The sequence below is a fragment of the Lissotriton vulgaris genome, unplaced genomic scaffold (assembly GCF_964263255.1).
Source record: "Lissotriton vulgaris unplaced genomic scaffold, aLisVul1.2 SCAFFOLD_829, whole genome shotgun sequence".
Taxonomy (NCBI): Eukaryota; Metazoa; Chordata; class Amphibia; order Caudata; family Salamandridae; genus Lissotriton; species Lissotriton vulgaris.
In genome coordinates, this window is record NW_028248543.1 from 51,112 (window position 1) to 71,391 (window position 20,280).

The following is a 20,280-nucleotide window of genomic DNA, read 5'->3' on the forward strand; positions in this document are numbered from 1 at the left end:
TTTTACTTTTTATTTCCAACCTCAACGTTATTGGTGGGGATGAAAATCTGTACTCTACTGCTCATGCATTTAATTAAAATGTCAACATTTAAGGCAGGGGCATTTCTGCCGGTGGAGATATGGAATATTGAGTATAGAATATCAGGTGGCCACAATATCATAACAAAAATATTGAGAAACAAAATATTGATGGGTGAGTATAAATTTTCTATATCTAACTCTGTAGACGTACGCCTTGACACTATATATAGACAGCCTATGATGAAGGGTGGAAGACCCGAAACATGTCAGGCACTGCTGACGCCGAGTGTGCCTTGCTTTTTGAACCGCGAGCATGCCGAACAGTGAGTGCGCTTTGCCTTGGGTGCAACTGTGGAACATGCATATTTAACGGCTGGTCTGGCCGTGAAGCGCACTGCCGTTGATTGTAACGGCTCCGCTGCTGGACTGCTGTTCAGTGCAGCGGGACAACTTTGGCATATGGTATATTGCGGAAAGACTCAAGGGGCACACCCATGATCGCTTTATTTTCCCTATTGTACTGCTACCAGCCCACTGGGGTGTTATTTGCGGACATGCAGACCCACAATGCATCTGTATAAAAGGTACTCACCTGTGATTGATTATGATGTTAATACATTTGGGATAAAGACTGGAAGGACTGTATGCTGGCAGTCATTGGGGAGCAGACAGCCAATGATGAAGGGTGGAAGACCCGAAACGCGTCAGGCACTGCTGATTGTTTGAGTTTTTTTGTTTAAAACGTGCACCATTACTGCAGTGATACACATAGTTAAATCCTCAACTCTTATCATTTAGGTGATCATTTTGAACGCTTCTAGGGCTTTCTTCACTTTGAATCCCTAAAAAATATGTATTTCCTTAGCTAGCAAATTAAAATCAACTATGGGCAACAGTGAAAGCGCAGCATGGATATAGCAATACTTTAGATGTGGTTTGACAATATCTACTCCATAATTAAGGCCTAATAATAATTTCCACTGTAAATGGGAAATTGAGATGGGCTATACAGTATTTGCATCTCTTTAACATTTTTATCCACTCAGATGTTGCAGTCACAGTTTTGCCCTGATCTGAGTTTCTGAGAAAGCTTGCTTTCATTAGTTACACAGTCGGATTATCGGGGGTGCTAGGGTTACAACGCTGCTTCCCTGTTCTAATGTCACACAGTGGTGTGCACTAAAATGCATCAGCCTTTAGGGCCCATTTATGTAATTTTTTACTTTTTATTTCCAAACTCAACGTTATGGGTGGGGATGTAAATCTGTACTCTACTTCTCATGCATTTAATTAAAATGTAATAAAATGTCAACATTTCAGGCAGGGGCATTTCTGCCAGTGAAGATATGGAATATTGAGTATAGAATATCAGATGGCCACAATATCATCACAAAAATATTGAGAAACAAAATATTGATGGGTTAGTATAGATGTTCTATATCTAACTCTGTAGACGTATGCCTTGACACTATATACATGCAATTCAAACTTGACCTGTGCTTGGGACGCACTCCGCCGCAGGCCGGTATTAAACCTTTCCTTTAGGGGGACTGGCAAGTAGGTAGCTGAATTGATGCGTATTACGCGTTTCAAAGCCCCCTAGCTTCTTTGTCAAAGGCAGTTGTAGCAGCTTCCGCAACAGAACCCAAATGCACCTCAATTTTAAACAACATTTATTTTCTCAAGTGAAAACAGGTGATTAGTTCCTGTGGATTCTGGTATCCGTAGTGCATGTGAGTTAATTTTAATCCTGCGTTAGGGGTTGCTTCGCTGCAAACTTTCATTACTAAAAACAACCCTCCAGTGGGTCTCAGGAACTAACCTTCATCACATTGTGTGCAAAAAGTGTGAAAGGATAATCAATTTCCATTTTTGGGAATTTCACAGACAGTCATGACTGGTCACTTCATCACATTGTGTGCAAAAAGCGCCCATCCACTAAAAATGACACTACACCAGATTAGAAAAATACTTTATAAAAATTCTTTGAATGGTCTTACCCCGTCAACCAGGGGTTACATATAGCAAGCATTTCCACATTTGATTTCCAGTATCCTTATAAATTCATCATTACATTTGGTTTTAGAACCTTATTGTCTATTGGCAAGAATTCAGTAATCCCCTCCAATGCGCTATATTTCAGTCAGTACTTTTGCGGTTTGAATTTCAAGTTAGCAGTAAGAACACACCCCCGCCTCAATTCAGAGAAGCAAGAGTGCACAATCTTAAACCTTGAAAAGCATTTGACACTTCCCTTATAATAAGTTCAGAGAATGCATTGACAAATATCAGGTCGGTTTACCCCCAAGCAGATAAGAACAGGCATTACATTCCAGCAAGATCAGGCGTTTAAGTAGATCACCCGTGGTGTTCTGGCTACCAGTTTACTCGAGTAATGAACCAGCAATAGTGCTATTAATGGTAGCTCGCCAGTTACAGAATGTTAGTCTTTCCAGTACGGGCTCCCCTGGCCTATTTGTCAGTTCCCTTCAGGTTTCCAGGAAATAGTTCCTTTATTATACCCTGTGGCGATGTCTCTGTTTTGATGTCCTTCACCAGCTCCCAGAACCTGGCTTACTTATGGCAGAATTGATGTTTGTCCTGATTCAGCCAACCCGTGCAGCGGGAGTCGTCATCTCACCACAGGCAGACTCTTCCCTTAGTGTCCGCTCTCTCCCCAGCCAGGCCAACTTACTCTCTGGGCCTGCACGAGAGGGAAGACGCTATCGCTTCACCTTCCAGCGGTCTCCTCCTCAGCACGATCCCTCCCCCAAGACACTTCCTCCGCCTCTCGGGTGAAAGCCTCGCTTCACTGGGCCTGCGCGGGAGGGAAGTGGCGGTTCTGCGGCGGCGCCCCTCGGACACGCTAACAAGATCCCTGCTGGGCCTGCGCGAGAGGGAGACGCCTCGGACCTTTGCGGCCGCCTTGGAGCTAGTCAGCAGCGGCTCCCGCGGCACCTCTCACACAGTCTCCTCCCTATATGAAAAGGGGGCGCAACTCCCACCCAGGCACCTCCAACTCCGATGCCGCTCAACAGGTCCCCAGAAGTCCCATCCCTGGAAGGAGGGGGGAAGTGGCTCTCGAACAGCGCTCCTCAGCGCAGGTAAGGGGACAGCTCTTTTCAGGTTTCAGATTGTTCAGGAACCGGGGGGGGGGGGGTGACAGAGGTTCACCGTTCCCTCTCTAAAGGGGGTTTCTCAGGGTCGGAAAAAGAACGGCTCTTCTTACCGAGGGACCTCAAGGGGGCAGTACTCTTGACTCAGCACGAGCCCCAGAATTCACTTAATTTGATTCAGGGAAAGCGTCAGTTTCTCCTATTCTGTGGAGTTCCCAGGGCAGAATTCAATAAAGGTGTGTCTACACCGGGTCAGTCTAAGGCCGGGGGTGATGACAGCAGAAAGGACGCAACCCTTGAAGGAAGTCAACCCCCTAAGTGTTCCACTCCCCTGACGCTTCAGCCTGCACTCCAGCTAGCTCTCTGAAGACACAAAATGGCCGCCCAGGTGCTGACCTTATATACCCCTGGACCCAGGTCACTAGAATGGGCCAGAAGGTTCTAGATCCCTCTCACTAGTCTATGGGCCAGTTCCTGAGGTAAAATTATTTGGCAGTTGGAAGCCACCATTTTGTAAAGGATCACCTCACTACCACCTCCATTTTAAAAGAACACCTGTGCCCCGTCATGGTGTAAAAATGAGGCACCCAGAGCTCTAAGGACATCACCAATAAAAAGTATGGTGGATGAAAAGGGGGAAATAAAATGTAGGAGGCAGAAAGGGGAGAAAAAGAAAGAAAAAAAAGATAGGAGGGACCACCCAAAGGGCTAACAGGTCTAACACCCCCTCTTTAAATCAATATGCACAGCTTTTAAAAATAAGTTGCCTTAAAACATATGAGTTGATAGGGGTGCTGCACCAACTAGCATATTGATTTTTAATCCACTTCTTCTACTAATTGTCATGCTATGAAATGTGAGTACCTTCTTTGTCTGAGACATTATAAAATGCGTATCATTTTGGATAAGTGCCAGTGCTTTTGGATTTTCTTTAGAGACAGACTTTATTTTGGTCTATTTAGTGATTTTGAGCTTATGTTAATCATTTGGATTAATTGAATAACTACTTGTTGCTCTCTGTAATGACACTATTTTTGAAAAAACTCAGGAGGCTAAATCTATGAGAGCCCCAGGTAGTCCAGTTTCTGCCTATCTATTCTCTTATTTTTTTAACTGTAGCATTGACAAAGATAAAGGCAGCATGCCCACCAAATATGGCATACTTAACTTCAACTATGTACAATATTTCCAAGAGAAAATCTCTATTAGGGTTGGCATGCAAAATAGCAAATTTGGGACCACACCATTTCTGTGCCTCTAGAGTGCTCTAAGGTATATTTACCATAAAGTAGAAGAGCATACCATACTTCTATTTTTGAGGTACAGAACCTGCATGTGGAATCCAGAATATTTGTAATTCTTAATACTGATGTCAAAATAGTATGACAACGGAACTTTTGAATTAGTGAATAACGAGGGTAAGTGTATCTCTTTATAATATTATTTACGTTTAAAATATTTATTTGTAAAATTCTTGGAATTTAATATTGATTTACACTACTATCTACTTTGATTTGTTTGTTAAAGTTACATTGTTAGTAAAGTAAAATGTAGACTGAAGTTGTTATAGTTTTTGGGGTTGTTGGGTTTTATTTTGTTATTGCTGGGTAGTAGTATTGATCATGTAGTTTTAAGTTTCTGATGTTTTGATTAAATATGTGTGTTAATTTCTACTTTTCTATGAAAATTTTTAATTAGTGTATTTATTTTTAGGTATTGCTTTATTTACAGGGATGTGCATTTTATTGGGAAACAGGGTGGGCTTTGTTTTAAATAAAAAAAATAAGTAATATAACTCATTACATTTTGATGCTAAAACATGTAAAAATATATTTGGTAATAAAAACAAAACATTAAAATATTTATATTTATAGTTCCAAAAATGTACATTAATAATAAATATGTTTTTAAAAATGTTCTTATTCCTAATATTAGTAGTAATAAAATTTTTGTAAACAATTTTTTATACTCAATTTTGGAAAAAGTAAAAAAAATATTAAAGATCTATGAAAGACATTATTATTAACGTTTGACATCTCTATCGGTTAAAGCAGCCATCCTTTGGAATGCTCTCCCGTTAGTGCTGCGCCACACTCAGGACCTAAGATGTTTCAAAAAATTACTCAAAACCCACCTTTTTAAACAGGCTACAACTCATATTCTCTCGCCAGCCGTGCTAGACTGCTTCGCGCCAGGATACTCAGGAGTAGTTGTGCGCGTTATAAATCACAATATAACATAACATATAACATTCATTAAATAAGTGCGTTGGAGTTCAAAATTACTTGGAAATTAACAATATGTGTAGGATTGGATTTTCAATTTTTATAGTTTTAAAATGTGTTTCAAATGAGTAATGTTTTTGGAAACTTAGGCCCCGATATTGAGATTGGTGGTTTGACTGCTGGTCTGCCGCTGCCACGGTCGGGAGGGTGCTGCCAAGGCAGCGACATCCCAACCTCTGTATTATGACAGTTGCGCAGGGCTGGCGGTGTGTCATTACTGGTGGAACAGCGGTGGCATACTTTGGGTCATAAAGAGAACCTGAAGCACATGCCACAGCAGTACAGAGCCACTTGCAGTCCCAGTACTCTTAATCAGGCCCTGAGATTTATTGTTTGTGACACCCACAATGATATGTACTTAACCCAACGGACTGGAGTTAGAAGTTTAAATGTGCCCTTCCAGGTATGTGCATCTACACCATTTTTTTCTGGACTAGCGTTAAAATAGCAAATACCCCCACCTTTTTAGTTGTATGAATTTACCCCGAATTTTCTTAGACTGGAGTTAGAATAGTAAATTTAACGACCAAACATATACATTTTCTCCAATGTTAGCATGACTTGAATTAGAATAGTAAACCGTAGCTCCTAACCACAAAATATATGAACTTTCTCTATTGTTAATTCTATAGGAGTTAGAATAATAAATGTGATCCCACCACTGGTTAAAAAACAGATGCAATTTTGCTCATTTTATTTGCATTATAGATAGAACAGTAAACCAGAACCTCCATCTCCCCCAATATATGCATGTTCCTCAATGTTAATTGAACTGCAGTTAGAACAGTACTTGAAATTCGTACAAGTAATGATATATATGTAAAGTCCTGCAATCCTCCAGTCTCTTCCACCTTTCCACCTGACGGGCCAGTGCGAGTGAATGGTAGCGGGGACAGTTTATGAATCACAAAGGACAAAACTGTGGCACTCAATCCATGTCACAAGAAAGGCTCGCAATCCAGGATGTGTTTTATGATATAAATGCATATATTGAAAAAACCATAGGTTTCACACACGTTATAGTTAGGAATTAGCATTTAAAAAACTATGCAAATTCATTGAAAAAACCCTAGTTTTCACACTTTATAGGTAGCTGAACATTTCTCTCATACAAAACCTTTGAAATTCCTCAGTTATAGTTAGCTCGACTAACTATAACTTGTGCGCCCGCAATGCACTGCTGATGACGTCACATATAACATCACTCATGACATGGTCAGTGACATCACTCATGACATCACTGATGCCATCTCAAATGACATCACTGATGACATCACTCATGACATCATCCACTGAATGTGTGTCTTTCTGAAAAATAAATATTTTTATATATGTATATGTAAAGGTCGATGGAAGAATAAATGGGTAAATAAGTGTCTAAATGGATGTTTTCTTTGCAAATTTCATTGTATAACTAACTTAATAAGTGTATCTTAGTGAATACATGTATTAGTGAGTAATGTTTTAATTTGTAAATATCTGTATCAGTGTCTCACTTTGTGTATAAGTGGCTGCATGGGTTGGTGAGTAGCTACACGAGTGTCTATATGGGTTATTAGTTGTTCTTTTGAGTACCAGAATGAGTGTCTGTATGGTTTGGTGGCGGGTATTACTTAGGGCACAGATGCATGAATGACTGAGTGGAGTAGTGTGGCTCAATGGTTAGAGCGGCAGACCCTGATGCAGGAGTCTTGCCCGGGACCAGGGTTCAATTCCCTGCCTCGGCGGGTCTTGGGCGGGTCTTGGGCTCAAAATTCCACGGACCTGATAATTCTCTCCTCGGTGCCTATTCCAATCATGGAGTCCCACTCTGCAACTCTGGGCAATAGCTTGCTTAATCTCCACAACGGCCCCCACAACGCTAAGGATGCCTGGCCTTCACCTTGGGGGTGCCCAGGAGTGGACGCCTCACAGGGAAAGCCAGGATGGGTTCCACAGCGGTATTCGTACAAGCGCCTTGAGACCCTTGCGGGTGAGTAGTGCGCTATACAAGTATCAATTTACATTTACATTTACTGATTCACTGTTTGTATGTGTTTTGAAGACAGCATTTGTGCAGGACTGCACAGGTGGATGAATGTGTGTATGGGTGTGCTAGTGAGTGAATGACTGCCTCAATAGTGTCTTTATGAGTAAGTACATATCTTTTAAACATGTGTGGCTATCGATGTATATAAGTAAGGATATATGACAGTGACAGATTCAAAAAGTTCCTGTATAAATAAGTATGTGTTTCTATCACTGATTGTTTGAGAGATTAAGTATGTGTACGTTTCTGTAAAAGTAAGTGTAGTGGTGTGTGTATAGCTGTATATGCAAACAAATGGATGTTTTATTTCCATGTGTGAGTATGTGTGTGAGTAACTGTATGGATGAGTGTCGGTGTGTAACAGTATTTATAACTATATGAGTACATATGATGAGTGACTACATGTATAAGTGACTATATAGAACTGTTGGTGAATGAGTGCATGGGTATGTAGATGGCGGAATTACTGAATAGGCTGTTGGTAAGTGGTATTGTTATCCCCATTTTTTTTTATTTTTACTTTCTATTTCTGAAGGTATGTATCAAAGGTTATATTACACCAAAAAGAGGTCTGCCATTCTTTCACAAGGATGATATAATCAGTAATGTCATCAGTGATGTCATTTGAGATGTCATCAGCGATGTCATGAGTGATGTCACTGACCATATCATGAGGGATGTTATATGTGACGTCATCAGCAGTGCATTGCGGGCGCGCAAGTTATAGTTAGTTGAGCTAACTATCACAGAGGAATTTCAAAGGTTTTGTATGAGAGAAGTGTTCCGCTAACTATAACGTGTGAAAACTAGGGTTTTTTCAATGATTTTGCATAGTTTTTTAAATGCCAATTCCTAACTAACATGTTTGAAACCTATGGTTTATTCAATGAATTTGCAAGGTTTTTTAAGTGCTAATTCCTAACTATAACGTTTGTGAAACCTATGTTTTTTTCAGTGAATTTCAAAGGTTTTGTAAATGATAAGTTATAAATGTATTAATTATTATGTCTTTCTTTTTACACTAATTTCTTAATTTTTTTAATATAAATATTTATATGTATTTAATTTTTTAGATTATATTTCATATTCTTATTATAAAATAATAAAAAAACTAAATTGCAAAGCAATTTTGGGATTAATTATTGCTTGACTTCGGTTGCAAGTATAACACAACTCCAGCAATGCTCTGGGGCCCTATGCTCACAAAGCTGTATCAATCCTTACACCTGCTTCAAGATGTGCAAGGTTTTGACGCTGCATAAGCTCAAAAGTGACTGAATGAAATGTCGTACATTTCACTCAGTCACTTTTAGGAGGCGTTGCTGCACCCCCTTCTGCACAGGAAAGCCTCTTCTGGCGCATGGCTTAACAATGTAATGCACCCTCCAGATGCGTCACATTGTTAATAGCACACACCATGGCACATCTTTTGCACCACCACTGTGTCACAAAAGTGACGCAACAGCTGTGTGAAAGAGGCACAAGGGGATTGTAAATCAGCCCCTAACACATACAAATTCACCCAGGCAGTTTCACCAGCAGCGCAAATTGAAGCATAGACTTCTAACATATTTATGTACATATGTTACATTCAACTGCTTAGCACATACTACAGTATACTATAGGTAAACACCTTATAAATTTATGCTGTAGCACTTCCTCATAGTTCTGCACTTTCACATTCTCCATACACTAGTAATATATTCATTCATTCATTTATGAACTACACATTCATTCTGACAAACTTTTACACACTAACATAGAAATATAGTTCTTTCTTTGACTAGAGAAGGTAGTTCTAAAAAGAACTGTTTTTTTGTTTTGTATTTTTTTTCTGTTTTCCCAACAAATTCCAAGCGGAACAAAAGAATGAAAAAAAGAACAACTAATGTCGAGGACAGAAATGATCCTGTATCCTGCGTTTTATCAGGTCGATAGACTGTTCCCCATAACACAAAAGTTTATCGCAATAAATGCAAAGAAGTTTAACATTAGCAAAGTCAGAATCAATATGTGGGCGTTGACTGCTTGCTGAAAATGCTGCCGCAGTTGATGTGCTTGGTGTAGCAGCAGGTGGGGTCTCGTGCAACCACCGTCTTTCAGCTCGAGCAAAGTTCTTGGGGTGCAAGTTCTTCACGTGTCGCACCATATTTGCTGTGCCAAAGGAGTTTTTTTTACATGGATCACCCCTTGAAAGAGTTGTTTGGCAAATTTTACAGGTTACTTTTGCAGCATTAACCTTTTTTTGACCTTCTGGAAAAGGGAAAAACTTCCAAATTAGAGCTTCTTTCCTCTTCTTTGCAGCTTCTTCAGGAATGAAATCTCTCTCTGAAGAACTGCTGGAAGATGACTCCATTGCTCTTATTATGGTGATCTTCCTTCTATTTGAAAAGATTCTCACAACAAATGCTTCTTCTTAGAAAGTGAAAGTCGAATAATTATAATGGGATGGAACTTTGAACACTGGCAATAGGAAAAGTTACGAACCAATCAAATCTTTACTTTTAAAGTCACATGGCTTTGCGTACGCTTAGGATGCGCTTGCGCAGCTCTTTCAATACAGTACGCATAATCTTCTACCATGATTTGTATAATTCTTTTTAAAAGTAACATAGGATTATTAAAAGTTTTTTTTTTAAATCATAGTTATCCCAAATGTCTGCCCTTAGTTTCTACATTAAATACATAAATAAATGTTTAAACCAAGTACAAACATTGCCCCCTTTCGCGTACAGAACGCCGTACATGACATCACACCGAAGCTTTAATGCGACGCGTAACGTCAAAGCATACTCGTACTGTATGCGCGGGTACACGCTGAGTATGTTAAGCAGTACAAACTAGTATGATAAGCAGTACAAACTATGGTGCGATCACCTTTCTGTCACAAATCACAGCTCAGAGCGCGCTAAGAAGAATGATTAGAAGTGCTGACTCATTGCAGATACGATTCTGGGCCTGCCTCTGCGCACATGATAACACCGCCCCCATCTCCCTCTGTTATTAATTGTTGGTGCACACACTCACACTTGCACATGCGCGGTTCACGCCCACCCACACTACCCACATGCCACCACCAAGCATACTTGCTATCATTTAGCCTGCAAACCAATACATTAGCCAATGTGATCTCCTCCAGGACCATCATTCTTAAAGACTGCGAAAACGCTACCAATGACGGCCCTGGGCTTGGTTTGGTCAACCCCTGCAGTTCCCATATAATGCGGGCACTGACGTGAGCACGCTCTCTTTTGCCTGACTCAGCAAAACCACAGCCTTTCAAGACGCGACAAAAGACAACAGAAACAAAGGTAAGAGAAGACGTCACAACATCAGCCTCCACTGTAAATTGTATATGCATAATACTATTTTTTTATCCTTCATATGGCTTTCCTACCCCTCAATAGTTTTAAATTGTACTTACATAATTGAAATATTTCTTTATAAATCACGAGGTCCTATACACCTCTAATCTTAATAATTGTGCGTGCATAAATTTCTGTGTAGTATTTCTGTACTACGCCACGTGCTTAGGCCTCTATTATTATTAATTGTGCGTCCATGATAGTATTTTTTTTTCTGCATCACAAGGCCGTCCCAGGCCTTCATTAACTTATTGATCTTCCTTTGTTTGCTGGAGCTCTCTGCAACAGTCTTAACTACGGAATATTAAGAACCCACATTAAAATTCACTTTTGATAGTAGTTACGCAACTCAGTTTCAATGACTAATCAATATGTCCTTCTGTTTCCTTCACCAAACATCATTCAGAAGCAACTACGGCCTATCGAGCAACAGCAATGGAATTCTCTGCAACGTATTAAATATACTTTGACCTATAGAAGCAGACTTCAAGTCGAGTGGTAAACTCCGGTGGCCGCACTCTTTATACAAGGTAAGCACAGCAGCCTAGATCTTCAAAGCCTGCATAGCAATGCATTTTAAATAAGTCGCCATAATGGGCGTCAGTAACGCAGTAGACACATCCATGTAGACACCACTTGAACGCGGCACTATAATAAGTAAAATGTACCAGGTACACTGCACTCGTAAAACTGTAGTGTAACTTTTATTTATGACAGGAGAGAGGGCCACATTATCAAACCTTGGCAACAGAATTCTCGCCACTTTATCGTCAGGAAACTGGCGATAATGGGTTTGATAATATACTCTATGGAATTCCAATCGAAGCTCATGTTAGATGTGAAGGACATCTGACATGAGCTTCGATTGGAATTCCATAGAGCATATTATCAAACCCATTAGCGACACTTTCCTGCCGATAAAGTTACAATAATTTTTGTCGCCCAGGCTTGATATTATTACCCAGAGTGCGTAGTGTACAGCAGCTTCTCTATAAAATGTATAATTACCTCCGAGCAGTGACAACAGATAGGCTACAACAGTCTGGCAAACAGATCATCAACCTTATAACGCTACTTTTGAGTCACTTTTAACATGGGTAAAGTGATGAAAAGAGCTAGTAAATCTACGTCTGGTTCAACAAAAAATCTCAACTCCAGACTCTGCGACACACTTTTAATGTTTTCTCTCTCTCTCTCACTCTATGTGACATAATTTCTCTATCTCTCTGATACTTAGACACTGCTGTCTGCTTGGACGTCTAGAAGATCAGCCCACCTGAAGTTGTCCATCCCAGTGGCTGCAATGTTTGGCCGCAAGCTTTATACAACGGTAAGCACAGAGGCCTAGATCTACAAATCCTTCATAGGAACGCATTAGAAATAAGTTGCCATAACTGGCGTCAGTAACGCAGTAGGCACTTCCATATACACACCACTTGAACGCGGCACTATAACAAGTAAAATGTACCAGGTACACTGCACTCGTAAAACTGTAGTGTTAGCTTTATTTCTGAACCGAGAGAGGGCTATATTATCAACCCTTGGCGACAAAATTATCGGCCCTTTATTGGCAGCAAACTGCAGCTGAAGTGGCCATAATAGGTTTGATAATATGCTCTATGGAATTCCAATCGAAGCTCATGTTAGATATAAAGGACATCTTACATGAGCTTCGATTGGAATTCCATAGAGCATATTATCAAACCCATTAGCGACACTTTCCTGCTGATAAAGTGGCAATAATTTTTGTCGCCCAGGCTTGATATTATTGCCCAGAGTGCGTAGTGTACAGCAGCTTCTCTATAAAATGTATAATTACCTCCGAGCAGTGACAACAGATAGGTTACAACAGTCTGGCAAACAGATCATCAACCTTATAACGCTACTTTTGAGTCACTTTTAACATGGGTAAAGTGATGAAAAGAGCTAGTAAATCTACGTCTGGTTCAACAAAAAATCTCAACTCCAGACTCTGCGACACACTTTTAATGTTTTCTCTCTCTCTCACTCTATGTGACATAATTTCTCTATCTCTCTGATACTTAGACACTGCTGTCTGCTTGGACGTCTAGAAGATCAGCCCACCTGAAGTTGTCCATCCCAGTGGCTTCAATGTTTGGCCGCAAGCTTTATACAACGGTAAGCACAGAGGCCTAGATCTACAAATCCTTCATAGGAACGCATTAGAAATAAGTTGCCATAACTGGCGTCAGTAACGCAGTAGGCACTTCCATATAGACACCACTTGAACGCGGCACTATAACAGAACAGGAATATACCAGTCACACTGAACACATAAAACTGTAGAGTTACCACAACTTGTAATGCTTCAGCTCATTTACTCACATCTACATAATTCTAATCTCTAATTTTCTTTTTTTCTTTCGCAGATTGCCAATCGGACACCTTTTGGAATCCATTTCTCAATTTCTTTATAACATTGTTTAACTTATTTTGCCAGTTCTAATATAGTTATAATTGAGTTTCGTTTATATTTATTGTTTAATAAAAGTTATTTTTAAAAAAACTACATACTTCTTTTATTTTGTGGGGGAGGTGTATGACGGTCCACAATAAAACTAATGTTGAAATACTATAGTAAAATATTCAAGACTACGATTGAAAATTACTGAATTCTAAATAACCGATATAATAAATACAACGGTGAGAAACTACAAAAATGGTGTTGGACGGAGCACGTAATCAGCGTTTGGCGCCTCGGCACTACCTTTCAAATAAATATATAAAAATATGACTATTAATACTGTACAAAAGTACAGCACCGGATGAATCACATAAACCGGGAAAACAAAGCGACAGATTTACTAAGTGATATAAAGAAAGGTTTGCTAGTTAAACTTGAAGAAAAAAACGTGAACTTCCAAACGACGCTGATCATGCGAAAAGAGTACAACTGCTACACCAAAAAAAAGGAAAGCTTTACATACAAAAGGCGATACAATATCGCCGCTTTTATCGACAGGAAACTGCCCATAAAGCGGCGATAATGTGCTTGATAATAGGCCCTTGTAACTTCCCATAGCAGCCCACGTTCTGATCCTAACCTAGGCTGCTATGGTTATTCACAAGTACATATTATCAAGCCCATTATCTCCGCTTTATCGGCAGTTTCCTGCCAATAAATGTGATGATAATTTATCGCCTTTTGTTGATAATATGGACCATTGCTCTTTTTTTTGACCAGTAAACTTAGGTGCATATTATCAAGGACCGGTGTTAAAATTATCGCTGTTTTATTGTCAAGAAACTGCTGATAAAACGGCGATAATGAGCTTCATAATACGGGCTTGTTATTTCCCATAGAACCCCATGATAGCACCAGAACATAGGCTTCTATGGGACTTAACAAGGATGTATTATCAAGCCCACCCTCCCAACATTAATAAAAAACTCCAGACAATGCAGATACCCAGAGCTGGAAGGTCATTTTACATATCACTGGCCCAGAAATGTCGCGTTCCCCGCGACTTGTACGGGGAGAGAGAGAGAGAGCTCAAAACATATATTTTTTTTAAAAAGAGCAGAGGGGTGCTGCTCCCCGAGACTACGGAGACTCGGAGTAGGAACGTAACCCCCCGCATACTTCAAAATAAAACCAGAGGAGTCCCGTTCCCCAGTGCTCGGGGCACCATACCAGCCCCCTTTATGCAGAAAAATTGCCCCCGTAATTTACCCCCCCGGGACCTAATGAATAAAACGGACTTCTACTTTTTTTTCACCTTTTCCACCGCGTACAAGTACTGCACGAGTACCCCGCCATTTTTTATTTTTTTTAAATAAAAATTGACCCTGAAGATCCATGTACCACCCCCTGACCAAGACTATAGGCTCAGAATGTTTCCACCCTGCCCCCTTTCCTTATTTCTCAACTTTGTTTTACTGTTTTCTTGTGACTCTGCTCTTCCGAAAAACAACATGGCTGCCAGTACTTCCTGGTTTGGAGTATTGACAGCCAATCAGCATGCAGCTCCTGCTCGTAATTGTAGGTATTTACATACGCGTATGCGGCGATTTTTCTTTAAAAAAAATAAAATAAAAAATAGAGCCTAAACATCCATATACGACCCACTAAGCAAGCCTAGAGGGTCAGAATATCTCTAACCTACCCCCTTCCCTTATTTCTCAACTTTGTTTTACTGTTTTCTTGTGACTCGGTTCTAGCGAGGCACAAGATCGCCGCCAACACTTCCTGGTTTCCAGTGTTGACAGACAGTTCACAGCCAATAAGCATGCAGCTCGCGCTCGTAATTGAACAGATTTCAGTACGCGTACTGAACTCCGACTCTAGATATCGCTATGATTTTACTAGCAATTTTCTCAGAAACTACTGAATGGATTTACACCATTTAACAAAAAGCACAATCTGCGAAAAGAACTCTACCTCTCTGCCAAATTTTGTGTATTACGTTCAGCCGTTCGGGCTGTAGCCCTGGCTAAAGGTCCCTATGGAAAATTGCATGGGGAAAACATGTTTTGGGACCTCCCTTTTTTCTTGGCTCCCGCTTGACGAATCACCCCCAAACTTTCAGGGAAAGAGCGGAACTGAGCAGGCCATTTTCTTGGAGAAATTCGCAAAGATTTGTCCACCGACGCCAAAGTTATTCCAAATAGAATGTTGTGGATTTCCTATGGAAACTAGGTCCTGACTATAACTACCTACTGGCGACCGCCAGTAGGAGATATATATATATATATATATATATATATATATATATATATATATATTCATGTCCACAGTTGTCCAAAAACAATTGCACTCCTCACTGGGTAAAAAATTAAGCCAAGCACTTCAGGGCGGCAAGTTTCTTTCATCATTTCGACAGCCCAACATGTTTCGGAATTATTTTCCTTGATCACGGGCCAGCAGCAAAATGTTACACATCTCACGAGACTGCCAGCACTGCTTAAATCTCTTTAATAACGTTCAGGTGAATATGGCATCAACAAGCAGTGCATGCTGGTTTTCGGAGTTCCACAATCCATCTAACTTTGCAATGCTGCTGTAAATAAGAAATAAGTGTTATTACCCTTGATAAGGTTGAAACAAAAACAATTCTTTTCTGAGATGCAAATCCTGGCTCCCAGTAATCTGCCGGGCTGTCGAAATGATGAAAGAAACTTGCCGTCCTGAAGTGCTTGGCTTATTTTTTATCCAGTGAGGAGTGCAATTGTTTTTGGACAACTGTGGACCTGAATAAATACGGCCGTCCTGCCGTTTAATTGCACCACTGCCTGTTATGTAAGGCGGGTCTGAGGCTTCGTGACGTCGAGGCCAGGCAGATTACTGGGAGCCAGGATTTGCATCTCAGAAAAGCATTGTTTTCGTTTCAACCTTCTCAAGGGTAATGACATTTATTTCTGATTTACAGCAGCATTGCAAAGTTAGATGGATTGTGGAACTGCGAAAACCAGCATGCACTGCTTGTTGATGCCATATTCACCTGAACGTTATTAAAGAGATTTAAGCAGTGCTGGTAGTCTCGTGAGATGTGTAACATTATGCTGCTGGCCCGTGATCAAGGAAACTAATTCCGAAACATGTTGGGCTGTCGAAATGATGAAAGAAACTTGCCGTCCTGAAGTGCTTGGCTATTTTTTACCCAGTGAGGAGTGCAATTGTTTTTGGACAACTGTGGACCTGAATAAATACGGCCGTCCTGCCGTTTAATTGCACCACTGCCTGTTATGTAAGGAGGGTCTGAGGCTTCGTAACGTCGATGCCAGGCAGATTACTGGGAGCCAGGATTGGCATCTCAGAAAAGCATTGTTTTCGTTTCAACCTTATCAAGGGTAATGACATTTATTTCTTATTTACAGCAGCATTGCAAAGTTAGATGGATTGTGGAATTGCGAAAACCAGCATGCACTGCTTGTTGATGCCATATTCACCTGAACGTTATTAAAGAGATTTAAGCAGTGCTGTCAGTCTCGTGAGATGTGTAACATTTTGCTGCTGGCCCGTGATCAAGGAAACTAATTCCGAAACATGTTGGGCTGTCGAAATGATGAAAGAAACTTGCCGTCCTGAAGTGCTTGGCTTATTTTTTACCCAGTGAGGAGTGCAATTGTTTTTGGACAACTGTGTACCTGAATGAATACGGCCGTCCTGCCGTTTAATTGCACCACTGCCTGTTATGTAAGGCGGGTCTGAGGCTTCGTGACGTTGAGGCCAGGCAGATTACTGGGAGCCAGGATTTGCATCTCAGAAAAGCATTGTTTTCGTTTCAACCTTATCATGGGTAATGACATTTATTTCTTATTTACAGCAGCATTGCCAAGTTAGATGGATTGTGGAATTGCGAAAACCAGCATGCACTGCTTGTTGATGCCATATTCACCTGAACGTTATTAAAGAGATTTAAGCAGTGCTGGCAGTCTCGTGAGATGTGTAACATTTTGCTGCTGGCCCGTGATCAAGGAAACTAATTCAGAAACATGTTGGGCTGTCGAAATGATGAAAGAAACTTGCCGTCCTGAAGTGCTTGGCTTATTTTTTACCCAGTGAGGAGTGCAATTGTTTTTGGACAACTGTGGACCTGAATAAATACGGCTGTCCTGCCGTTTAATTGCACCACTGCCTGTTATGTAAGGCGGGTCTGAGGCTTCGTGACATCGAGGCCAGGCAGATTACTGGGAGCCAGGATTTGCATCTCAGAAAAGCACTGTTTTCGTTTCAACCTTATCAAGGGTAATGACATTTATTTCTTATTTACAGCAGCATTGCAAAGTTAGATGGATTTTGGAACTGCGAAAACCAGCATGCACTGCTTGTTGATGCCATATTCACCTGAAGGGTATTAAAGAGATTTAAGCAGTGCTGGCAGTCTCGTGAGATGCGTAACAATTTGCTGCTGGCCCGTGATCAAGGAAACTAATTCCGAAACATGTTGGGCTGTCGAAATGATGAAAGAAACTTGCCGTCCAGAAGTGCTTGGCTTATTTTTTACCCAGTGATGAGTGCAATTGTTTTTGGACAACTGTGGACCTGAATAAATACGGCCGTCCTGCCGTTTAATTGCACCACTGCCTGTTATGTAAGGCGGGTCTGAGGCTTCGTGACGTCGAGGCCAGGCAGATTACTGGGAGCCAGGATTTGCATCTCAGAAAAGCATTGTTTTCGTTTCAACCTTATCAAGGGTAATGACATGTATTTCTTATTTACAGCAGCATTGCAAAGTTAGATGGATTGTGGAACTGCGAAAACCAGCATGCACTGCTTGTTGATGCCATATTCACCTGAACGTTATTAAAGAGATTTAAGCAGTGCTGGCAGTCTCGTGAGATGTGTAACATTTTGCTGCTGGCCCGTAATCAAGGAAACTAATTCCGAAACATGTTGGGCTGTCAAAATGATGAAAGAAACTTGCCGTCCTGCAGTGCTTGGCTTATTTTTTACCCAGTGAGGAGTGAAATTGTTTTTGGACAACTGTGGACCTGAATAAATACTGCCGTTCTGCCGTTTAATTGCACCACTGCCTGTTATGTAAGGCAGGTCTGAGGCTTCGTGACGTCGAGGCCAGGCAGATTACTGGGAGCCAGGATTTGCATCTCAGAAAAGCATTGTTTTCGTTTCAACCTTATCAAGGGTAATGAAATTATTTCTTATTTACAGCAGCATTGCAAAGTTAGATGGATTGTGGAACTGCGAAAACCAGCATGCACTGCTTGTTGATGCCATATTCACCTGAACGTTATTAAAGAGATTTAAGCAGTGCTGGCAGTCTCGTGAGATGTGTAACATTTTGCTGCTGGCCCGTGATCAAGGAAACTAATTCCGAAACATGTTGGGCTGTCGAAATGAGGAAAGAAACTTGCCGTCCTGAAGTGCTTGGCTTATTTTTTACCCAGTGAGGAGTGCAATTGTTTTTGGACAACTGTGGACCTGAATAAATACGGCCGTCCTGCCGTTTAATTGCACCACTGCCTGTTATGTAAGGTGGGTCTGAGGCTTCGTGACGTCGAGGCCAGGCAGATTAATGGGAGCCAGGATTTGCATCTCAGAAAAGCATTGTTTTCGTTTCAACCTTATCAAGGGTAATGACATTTATTTCTTATTTACAGCAGCATTGCAAAGTTAGATGGATTGTGAAACTGCGAAAACCAGTATGCACTGCTTGTTGATGCCATATTCACCTGAACGTTATTAAAGAGATTTAAGCAGTGCTGGCAGTCTCGTGAGATGTGTAACATTTTGCTGCTGGCCCGTGATCAAGGAAACTAATTCCGAAACATGTTGGGCTGTCGAAATGATGAAAGAAACTTGCTGTCCTGAAGTGCTTGGCTTATTTTTTACCCAGTGAGGAGTGCAATTGTTTTTGGACAACTGTGGACCTGAATAAATACGGCCGTCCTGCCGTTTAATTGCACCACTGCCTGTTATGTAAGGCGGGTCTGAGGCTTCCTGACGTCGTGGCCAGGCAGATTACTGGGAGCCAGGATTTGCATCTCAGAAAAGCATTGTTTTCGTTTCAACCTTATCAAGGGTAATGACATGTATTTCTTATTTACAGCAGCCATTGCAAAGTTAGATGGATTGTGGAACTGCGAAAACCAGCATGCACTGCTTGTTGATGCCATATTCACCTGAACGTTATTAAAGAGATTTAAGCAGTGCTGGCAGTCTCGTGAGATGTGTAACATTTTGCTGATGGCGCGTGATCAAGGAAACTAATTCCGAAACATGTTGGGCTGTCGAAATGATGAAAGAAACTTGCTGTCCTGAAGTGCTTGGCTTATTTTTTACCCAGTGAGGAGTGCAATTGTTTTTGGACAACTGTGGACCTGAATAAATACGGCCGTCCTGCCGTTTAATTGCACCACTGCCTGTTATGCAAGGAGGGTCTGAGGCTTCGTAACGTCGATGCCAGGCAGATTACTGGGAGCCAGGATTGGCATCTCAGAAAAGCATTGTTTTCGTTTCAACCTTATCAAGGGTAATGACATTTATTTCTTATTTACAGCAGCATTGCAAAGTTAGATGGATTGTGGAATTGCGAAAACCAGCATGCACTGCTTGTTGATGCCATATTCACCTGAACGTTATTAAAGAGATTTAAGCAGTGCTGTCAGTCTCGTGAGATGTGTAACATTTTGCTGCTGGCCCGTGATCAAGGAAACTAATTCCGAAACATGTTGGGCTGTCGAAATGATGAAAGAAACTTGCCGTCCTGAAGTGCTTGGCTTATTTTTTACCCAGTGAGGAGTGCAATTGTTTTTGGACAACTGTGTACCTGAATAAATACGGCCGTCCTGCCGTTTAATTGCACCACTGCCTGTTATGTAAGGCGGGTCTGAGGCTTCGTGACGTCGAGGCCAGGCAGATTACTGGGAGCCAGGATTTGCATCTCAGAAAAGCATTGTTTTCGTTTCAACCTTATCATTGGTAATGACATTTATTTCTTATTTACAGCAGCATTGCCAAGTTAGATGGATTGTGGAATTGC

General features: G+C 41.0%; 1 protein-coding gene across 4 annotated transcripts in view; it reads right to left on the reverse strand.

The window, feature by feature from the left end:
• The window catches only part of LOC147664064 (uncharacterized), a 392,091-nt gene that overhangs the window by 34,544 nt on the left and 337,267 nt on the right, over positions 1 to 20,280 (reverse strand). The gene's annotated exons all lie outside the window — the stretch shown is intronic.